Source organism: Cibotium barometz, chromosome 24, assembly GCF_041138505.1.
Source record: "Cibotium barometz isolate CiBa-2024 chromosome 24, ASM4113850v1, whole genome shotgun sequence".
NCBI lineage: Eukaryota > Viridiplantae > Streptophyta > Polypodiopsida > Cyatheales > Cibotiaceae > Cibotium > Cibotium barometz.
In genome coordinates this window covers 6780548-6790024 of record NC_141069.1, presented here as the reverse complement: position 1 = coordinate 6790024, position 9477 = coordinate 6780548, and the positions used below count along the sequence as shown (strand labels likewise).

The 9477-nt window shown below is 40.6% G+C and overlaps 1 pseudogene; it reads left to right on the top strand.

Annotated features, from left to right (window-relative positions):
* Window positions 1–4131: 4131 nt before the first annotated feature.
* LOC147624851 (short chain aldehyde dehydrogenase 1-like) lies at window positions 4132–8011 on the top strand (annotated as a pseudogene).
* Window positions 8012–9477: the final 1466 nt, after the last annotated feature.

Genomic DNA, 9477 nt, shown 5'->3' with positions numbered 1-9477 from the left:
CATTCACACAATGCAAAGAGCGTGATCCACTCACACGCATGCAATCCCAATGTATATCTCTTTGTACATCACCAACCTTGATTTCCCAAAATACCCGGTTCACTCCTCTTGTGGATGACGTGGTTTCCACTATTGCTCATTGCATTAAGAAATTCCACCACACTTGCTGCATTGTCTAATGTCCATCCATCTGGCTTCAACTGCTCACTTGTCAGTGCTCACTTGATTACTGCTCCAGCCCCGTCATGCTCACCCTTTCTATGTCCTAATCCAAAATAGTTATGCATCATCTTAAGACCAGTGAGTTTGAAGTACCTCGCAACAAAGTAGAATGGATACCTTGCTTTAAATTGCAATGCTGCACCATCAGACCACACCCAATGCTGCTAGAGATTGCTACTCTGTTCTTTCAACCACCTATTATGCAAAAGAAAACAATGCTACACAAACAAGGTGTCATGGACCTTGTCATCAGAGGTATAGAAATGGGTGGTCTTTTTGATATCGCTCATTGCCGAGTGCAAGTAAGAGATGTGAACCAAGATGGTCACCTAGTTTTTTAATACCAATGTATTGATTGGATCTCATTCTGCACTTTAAAGAGTAATTTTTTGCAAAGTCCACCACTGAGACCACCACATCATCTGGGAACTTTTGTAAAAAATCTTTGAATTAGTGAGCCTGCCATCTGTAAATATAGTTATGTTTGATAAAACTGGTTAGCTTGTCCTTGAACAAAGAAATGAAACTTTTGCACCCTACTTGCCGAACTACAAGATCCTTTCTTTTTTTTTTTTTTGTGGCCCTCTTCATCCACTTCTTGTGTCTCCACATCAGCAAAAATCTTGACAGTTGTTGCCAAGTATTTGTCATCATGCTCCTCTGAAGCACACAATGCCATCCTTCCTATACCACATTGACCACACATTCCTAACAAGGGAATGCTGAATTCTTTGGTCTTGTACACATTAGGGACTCCCAAAGAGTTGTCAGGCTGTGAAATATGGATTTTGCTACTGCACATGTAATACCACCTATTTCGGGGGAACACAGATTTTACAATTGCAGTTGCAAGCCAATCCATGCTGTCCAAACCTCCCTTGCCACATTTGATTGAAGGCATCTTTAAGATACACAATCTACACATGATACTCACAACAGCAAGTATTTCGGTCCTTAAATCAAAGCATCTAAGGGAAATCTTTACTTGAGGATGTTTATCTTGAATCTTCTATAGAATTCCACCTGTGTGCCAATACACCATGTAAATTTATAGTTAAAACAAAGAGATCACTCTACAAGAGTTGTTTATAGTTGCAATTACAACTTACATCTAAGAGCACTCTAGATATTACCTGAGAGTACTTTAGAAAGTACCTAAGAGTATTTATAAGTACTCTAGAAAGAACCTAACAGTACTTGAAAGTACTTTAGAAAGTCCCTAAGAGTACTCTAGAAAGTGCTTTTGGGAGTTCTTGAGAGTACTTGTGGAAGTTCTTTAAAAAGTAAGAGTACTTGTGAATACCTGAGAGTAGCTAGGAGTACTTTAGAAAATACCTAAGAGTACCTCACAAAGTGCTTGGGAGTGGCTGAGACCGCTAAAAAGAATTCTAGGATGCACTTGACAGCACTCCAGAAAGTGCTTGGGAGTCACTAAGACCACTCCAAAGTAGTCCAAAAAGTGCCTAATGAGTACACTAGATAGTGGTTGGGAGTGCTTGAGAGTACTTAGAGGGACTTTAGACATTGATTGAGGGTTCTTAGGGGTACTAGGTAGGACTTTAGGAAGTACATAGACGTCCTTCAGACTAAGAGCACTCTAGAAAGTTCTTGGAAGTGCATGAGAGTACTTGTAAAGACTCCAAAAAGTACTTGAGAGCTACTAAGTGTACTTGAGACCTCCCACACATACTTAAAAGAACTCCAAAAAGTACATAGACGTCCTTCAGACTAAGAGCACTCTAGAAAGTTCTTGGAAGTGCATGAGAGTACTTGTAAAGACTCCAAAAAGTACTTGAGAGCTACTAAGTGTACTTGAGACCTCCCACACATACTTAAAAGAACTCCAAAAAGTACTTAAGTACTTAAATGGGAGAAAAAAGTGGATAAGAAATTTGTACGATCTTTGCAAAGTGCAAAGTAAAACACAATGCCACCTTAGCAAAGTGTTTGAAGAGAGGATTTCAGAGGTAACTGAGAGCACATTCAAGGATAGATTGCATACCTGAGGCAAGTCAGGTAGATGCACTGGATGCATCACAAAAGCCTTTCTACTAATTCTTTGTCGACATGTATCTTTTTTGTTTGGGGAGACATGAGTCTCTATTGCCCAGAAGTCAAATACAAGGTCTTTAATCTCTGGTGTGATGCTGATAGTACGATGCACCTGTCGTTGGCATGTCAACAGGTGGAAGAGTCCATTATCATCCTCACACTGTAAGTGTGAATTGGCAGAACTAATGTTCCTCCTATGTATACCCAATACCTTGGCAACTATTCTGCTACTCAAGAGCTTTGCATCCTCTGCATCATTGGCATTAATACAGGCCATCACATTTTCCCTTTTGAAAAAAAACTCATTACTCGAGTGAGGCACCTTCACTTCGGACAAGGTTTTGTGAATGTTGGAGAAAATTGCTCTCTCCATTTCCATGGTGGTCGTAAGCCATGAAATGTTGGATGTAGGAGGAGTTGCCCAAGAATCTCTATTTTAATTTTGTATGTCAGTCCTTGTGTTTCCTTGCACCAGCACTTGACCACAGCTCTACAAATCTTCTTTCTTTGGATCTCATCAACCTGGTCATTTTCTCTCATCCCTTCCACATTCTTTTCCCTACTTCTCTATTCTCTCTTCTTTGTAGCCTAGTAATCTCTCATACTTGGTATGAGTTCTTGTAGAATTTGTGCTGCAATGCTCACATGTGGACCCATGGTGGCATTGGTGAAACCTGTAGAAAACAGCCATCAATGGCATGAAGCAATCATGAACGCAAATGCAAAATTAAGGTTATTGACATCTCATCAGCTAAGTAGCCAACTCAGTCTGTAGCTCCAATGTGTTTACATCTCTACACCTCAATATCCTAGAATCGATGTCTCTCCATTCTGTTGAAACCTCTTCACTTTGTGACTCCATGCACTTTGCTAAGTCTTTGGTATAATGTAACAAATAGATGTCACTAACGGTAGCTCAAAGACTCTCAATACTAGGAACCAGTTGAATATTCGGAGCCTGGGCTATGGTAGACGATGATGCCTTGTTCAGGAGCCAGGCCGACAATAATGAATGGCATCTAGGCATCGGGTTTTTCTACATGGGATACATATGCATAAGGAAAGAAGCTGACTATTTATCTTTACTCTGCACAGGAGAGAGAGAGAGAGAGAGAGAGATAACGATGGAAGCTTTCTTGCCTCTGTGTGTGTGTGTGTGAGAGAGAGAGAGAGAGAGAGAGAGAGAGATAGAGAGAAAGGGAGGGAGAGTGAAAGATGGTCGTTACCAAGGAAGTCGAGGGCACGTAGTTGCAACTATTTGCAGACAATAATTTTTTCTTTACTTTATTTCCATTGTTTCCCCCCAAATTCACTACGTGAAAATGAAGTTGAGGGCACGTAGCTGCAACTATTTGCAGACAATAATTTTTTCTTTACTTTATTTCCATTGTTCCCCCCCAAATTCACTACGTGAAAAGGAATGTCCAAGACACCCCTTTTTGGTACCACCAATACATGCTTTGACCCATAAGTACAAAAGCTATCATCTAGGCGGGTCATCAATGTCCACATCACTAGTTGAGCTCAATATCTCAACACTTTCCCTCAAGCTCAACTCCACACATTACACTCCAAGTAAGCTCCTAAACTTGTGGAGCTTCTAAGTTCCGAATGCCTTCGTGAAGATGTTAGCCACTAGATTCTATATGTTGACATATACGAGATCTATGTACATCACTTCCTAGAACCTTCTCCCTCACAAAGTGATAATGCCATTGCCTAAGGAAAAGAAGGCAATTGGATTTAAATTGGATTTAAATGGGTGTATAAGGTCAAGCATAACGCAGATGGTCTAGTGAGTAGGTATAAGGCGATATTGGTTGTCAAGGTCTATGGAAAACCTAAATGGCATTAGCTATGAGGAGACATTCATCCCAGTTGTGTGAGAATGAAAACCGTGGGAGACAAGTAGAAATATGAGGGTATTAACCCAAGGAATCTATGGTGGAGGCCAGGAGATATGAGGCTCACACATATGAGGCCATAGCCGAAAGTCTAAGGACAAAGGATTACACCTCGGAGGCAACAATGAGGAGGAAAGGAGGCATGAGGCTCACGGTCGTGAGGTGATCCATGCGAGGTTGGGTAGGACCCAACACTCCCACCATCAGAAGCTAGTTGTCAATGTGATTTGTCAAGTAAATGTGAAGTAAATAAGGATAATCACTAAGCAACTAAATGCACACACGAAACCAGATTCCTTGATAGCATAGAACCTTGAATAATGTAGTAAAACAAAGTGCTACTTACTATTTTGAACTGTAATGAATGAAAGCATGTACGCCACCGACAAACTGACAATTTGACACTCTAATAAATTATTACTCCCTGCTAGTGGTGGGTGGGTGAGTCTCATCTACTCAAGCTCTTTTGTTTAAAAAAAGGAAAAAAAGTTTAATAGAGAATTAATGATTTCAAAGCAGATGTGATTTCATGCATTGAATAACATTTACCCTGCATGTCCATTTCAAGGGGCAAACTCTTTGACAATTGTCTTTTTTTGTAGGTGTAGCAAACTCTTTGAGAATTATCTTTTTTTATTATTGGGCGTAGCAAACTCTTTGACAATTGTCTTTTTTTATTATTGGGAACATTAACTATTGTTTCTGACAATTCATCTTCCACATCTTCAATAGTACATCATCAAACTTAGAGAATCATGTGTGTGTATTATGTATATATGCACAACATAATAATCAACTGTCGTTTGATAGGTACCCTTGTCCGTCAAATTTGCTCCATATGTATGTAAACATTAATTTCGTCTGCTGCGCCATTGTTCTTTGTTTAGCTGGGCTAAGTCAAAAATCCCATTAAATCGTCATCGGGCGGTAGCTTAGTTGCTAAGGTGTTTCGTTGTCAAAACCCAGGTTGTGGGTTCGAACCCTGCTGGCTACCCCGATTGATGCGCCTTGCCTCTGATTTGTGGGATAAGGGGCGTCCCATGGGTACTAAGCCCGCTCTTCTCTAATGCCAAACTTTGAAAAAAAAAATCCCATTAAATCCCTTTGGGTGTTTTTTAAAATTTAAATCAGGGCTCTTCCACTGTGCTTCGAACAGATATAATCATGGTTTAACTCTGCGGTCCGTGCCTTAATATGATGCTTATTGCAGTTATTTATGCGATTAACACAGCAAATCGAAATGCTGAGCTGTAATTAGTTGTCGCAAGTCAGTGTATTAAGCTGATTCTGAGTGAAATTAGTAGGTTATTTTCACTGATGAGGCAGCTGCATTCATGGTAAGTCTTGGGTTTATGTGCAGGCTTGAGGGGAAAGTGGCCATAATTACCGGTGGGGCAAGTGGCATAGGCGAGGCTGTAGTGCGCTTGTTTGTGGAACATGGGTCATCTCGGTGACTTGCGGTGAAGCATGCAAGTCGGGCCATGGTGGATGTTGGAATGAAGGGTGTCATCATATGTACAACTAGCATGGCACCTATGGTGTACATGGTATCCAAGCACACTATGCTCGGGCTTGTGCGAGAGGCCTCCAGTGATTTAGGCAAGTATGGCATTCATGTGAATTGCTTGTCACCATGGTTAGTGAGTGATCACACCTATGCGTGGGGCCTTTGGTAACCCTTTATTATCAGCTCACGAGGCGGAGGCTTTTCATGACTCGCATAGTAACCTCATTGTCCACCCTTTATCCTCATTGGGTATTGCGCTCTCCACCTTGTATTTGGCATCCGATGATGTTGCCTTCGTGAGTGGCCTCAACCTTATTGTAGATGGTGGTTTTTCCTCTACCAACCATAGCTTTGCAAATGAACAAGCCATGATCAAGAGTCATATGGATATTTTTTTAAAATGTGAATCTTCCTCTTTTTCACCGTTACCTACTAATAGCTCAGAATGAGAGAGAGAGAGAGAGAGAGAGAGAGAGAGAGTTTATCATCATAATTGTTATTCAAGGTTGAAGCGGAAAGGAAAAAAATTATAGGAAGAACAAAGAACTACTTGTTCTTTTTAATGTCCAAGAAGAACATTATAATGTAAGTAGATGGCTATCAAAATGAGCTCTTTTTTAGTGCCTATTTCTCGCCAACGTACTTCTTTTAACTGTCCAAGAACATTGTAATATAAGTAGTAATGGTAATGTTCACCAAATCTCCCGTCATTTATGTATGTAAGAGGCATATGGTCTAAGGTCAAAATTTTATGTAACATTGAGCATTTACATCTTTACTAGGGCATGGCTTCACCCAGGGAATCCACATGTTATACTAGGAGCCATGAGCACTGAATGAGTATGGTGTCTTGACTTTAAGGCCTAGATTTAAGGGGGAGAATGTAGGAGATGATTGAAGAGGTGTACGACTTCATCAATGATGTATTTTCAATACTTGTATTCATCCTATATAAGAGGCACTCTCTAATAAAGAAATACACATGATGCCTCTACACTTATGGTGTCATTATGCTAGTCATGTTTGCTTAGTATTAATCCTTTTTACTTAGCTTCATTATCATATTCATTATCTTAACCATGATATTTCTTGTTGCTTATGAGCCCCCATGATTCCAACCAATCGATATTAGAGCATAGACCTAGGCTTTCCTTATCTCACTTACATCTTTATTAATCTTACTAATTCTTTCTTCATAATTACTTTTATAGTCTCTCCTCCGAACCCACCTATAGTAGAGCTTTGATTGCTCTTTCCGAGGTCATCCATTGCTCAAACCAATTGAGGAGCATGAAAAGGACTCAAAGGTGCATCCAACAGATTTGAAACAGAGAAGTCTAGAATTCAGGGAATCAACAATGTCAGCCATCACACCACAAATCGATTCAAAACCTCTTAGCACAAGGGGTTCTCCCATCTATCGTCTCAAATTCGATTGAAAATGTCGATTTGTATCTCATCCAAGTCTACCCTCTTCACAAAAGACACTTTATCCAAAGAAGTGTTTGTGGGGTCTAACCTTACGTAGCTCACTGCTATAAAAGGCGACAAGGTGTTCTTTTTCTCTTTCATTGCAAAATCTACTCAAAATTATCCCCGAAAGTTGCCCCATTCTCTACACAATTAACATTAAATTACCTCTATTAACTAGCGATTATTGTTAATTACCTTGGGTATTTTGGGCCATTGAGGCTTCACTCATGGCATTAGGGACCTACTACAGTAGCAGCAAGCTATCATTTCACATTGCAAAAGCCCCTTGATTTAGTGCTTCATTTTCTCATTCCAAATTTATCTTTGGGAATGTTTAAACTAACCAGTTGATAATCTCACCATTATGCACCTAATCACATTCTTGTAAAGCATTAGAATGTTCAAATTAACCAATTCATAATATCATCATTATGCACCTAATGAGATTCTTATGAAACATTAGACACTGCCCTTGAGTTATAAGCCAAGAGGTAAGACCTTGCTCTATGGATTCTAAGGGTCACATTGATAAACGGAAAGGGCTTTCACACTTGGAACACTAAGGTAAAATTTATGTTAATGAGGAAGGGGATTTGGAATATTTTGAATGGAGAAAGGATAAGAAACTAATAACTTGGGGGTTGTTGCAGCCAGCGGCTCAAGCGCTCAGTCCGACCACCTTCCACGTCGTGAGCACCACCTCGATACTGCACATATGAAGGATGTGGCTGTAACCACCAGAGTAGCTATTGCCAAGATCAAGAAGACTAAGATTCACTACTGCAGGGTTCAGAGGATGTACGAGTTTGAAGGTTGGAGCGGTTACATGCTGCAATCAGCTCACAGTAGTTAGTAGTTGACAACCAGTAATGTGAAGCCTAACATAGTCATAGTTCTTGGGAAGTTGTAGCCTTATGTCGAGAAATCGCTCTGTAGTGATCTTGTAATGATTCTGGAAGTAATACAGTAAACAAAGAGAAATGTCGCTATTCATTATGTCTCTGTGTACTCTTTGCAATGTGTTGAATAAGAGTGCCGTGTCTGTGTTTTAATAAACATGTTGTGCACCTAAAAGAGAGAGAGAGTTATGTAGCGGAGTGAGAGAAGAGTGAGAGTGTGTGAAGTTCTAAAGCTAAGCGGTGTTCAGAGTGTCCCCATGACCACTCTAGAGTTGGTGTTCAAATCTAGAAGCTCTAGCGGGTGGCTAAATGTCTCCCCACCATTACGTGACTGGTCTGTTACCTCAGACCGTTGTCTTGCCATTCCGCCCTGCTGAGAGGGAAATCGGTGAGAAACACCTAGCGATCCTGCTAGGGAACTATGCCACAACTTTGTTGGGAAACTTCCTGCTAAGAAACCTCTACCGCAACTCCGCTACCGCAACTCCACTAGAAAAATTCCTGTTGAGGGAAACCTCTATCACAACTATGATGGAAATAATTGCACTCAATGATGTACTCAAGGATGACCATGCCAAGTGAAAGAGTTGACATCCACCCAATATGTGCTTAGACTAGCCTAGATAAGGTTAGACAAAAAATGGTTGCCTAATTAGTTATTAAGTGTGGATGCCCAAACTTATAACTCCCTTATATATAAGTGAATTTCTATAATGAGAAAGGGATGTTCCCTTAAGTGTTGATTACTCTTGCTCCTTATGCTCTAGCTCTCTACCCTATCATCTTGCCTTTTTGGTAGTGCTTGTGTGCTAGTGAGTGTGTGTGTGTGTGTGTGTGTGTGTGAGAGAGAGAGAGAGAGAGAGAGAGAGAGAAGAGAGAGAGAGAGAGAGAGAGGGATATTGTCTTTACATAGTGGAGCATGGTCTTGGAATAGTTGGGAGTCCCAAGCTCTATGTGGACAACCCTTGTAGGTAGGTCTTCTTAAGTGGACAACCCTTGTAGGCAGGTTTTCTTAAGTGCGAGCTAGCATTTGTGGACAACCCTTGTAGGCAGGTCTTCTTAAGTGCGAGCTAGCATTTGTGCGGTTTCCGCTTCTATGAGGAGATGGCAGCTCGGGGAAGCAACCAAGTTTCCAAGATGACATGTGAAAGGTGAGCTCTCTTCATTTAGTTAGCTTCATGCTAGTGAGTGCGGTGGGTTTGGGCTTTCCAGCAAACAAGTCTACTGTTGTAATAGTGGATAATCTAGCTATGGAGATAAATGCCTCTTGAAGTCATACCCTTCAAAAACCTATGTAAAACCCTTCTCCACATGATCCTTGCATTGTACTTATCCAGTAATTTACACCATCAGAGACTTGTATTTTGCCTTCCAAACCCACTTGTCGGTTAGATTGACTCATTGGATACATACCTTTTTC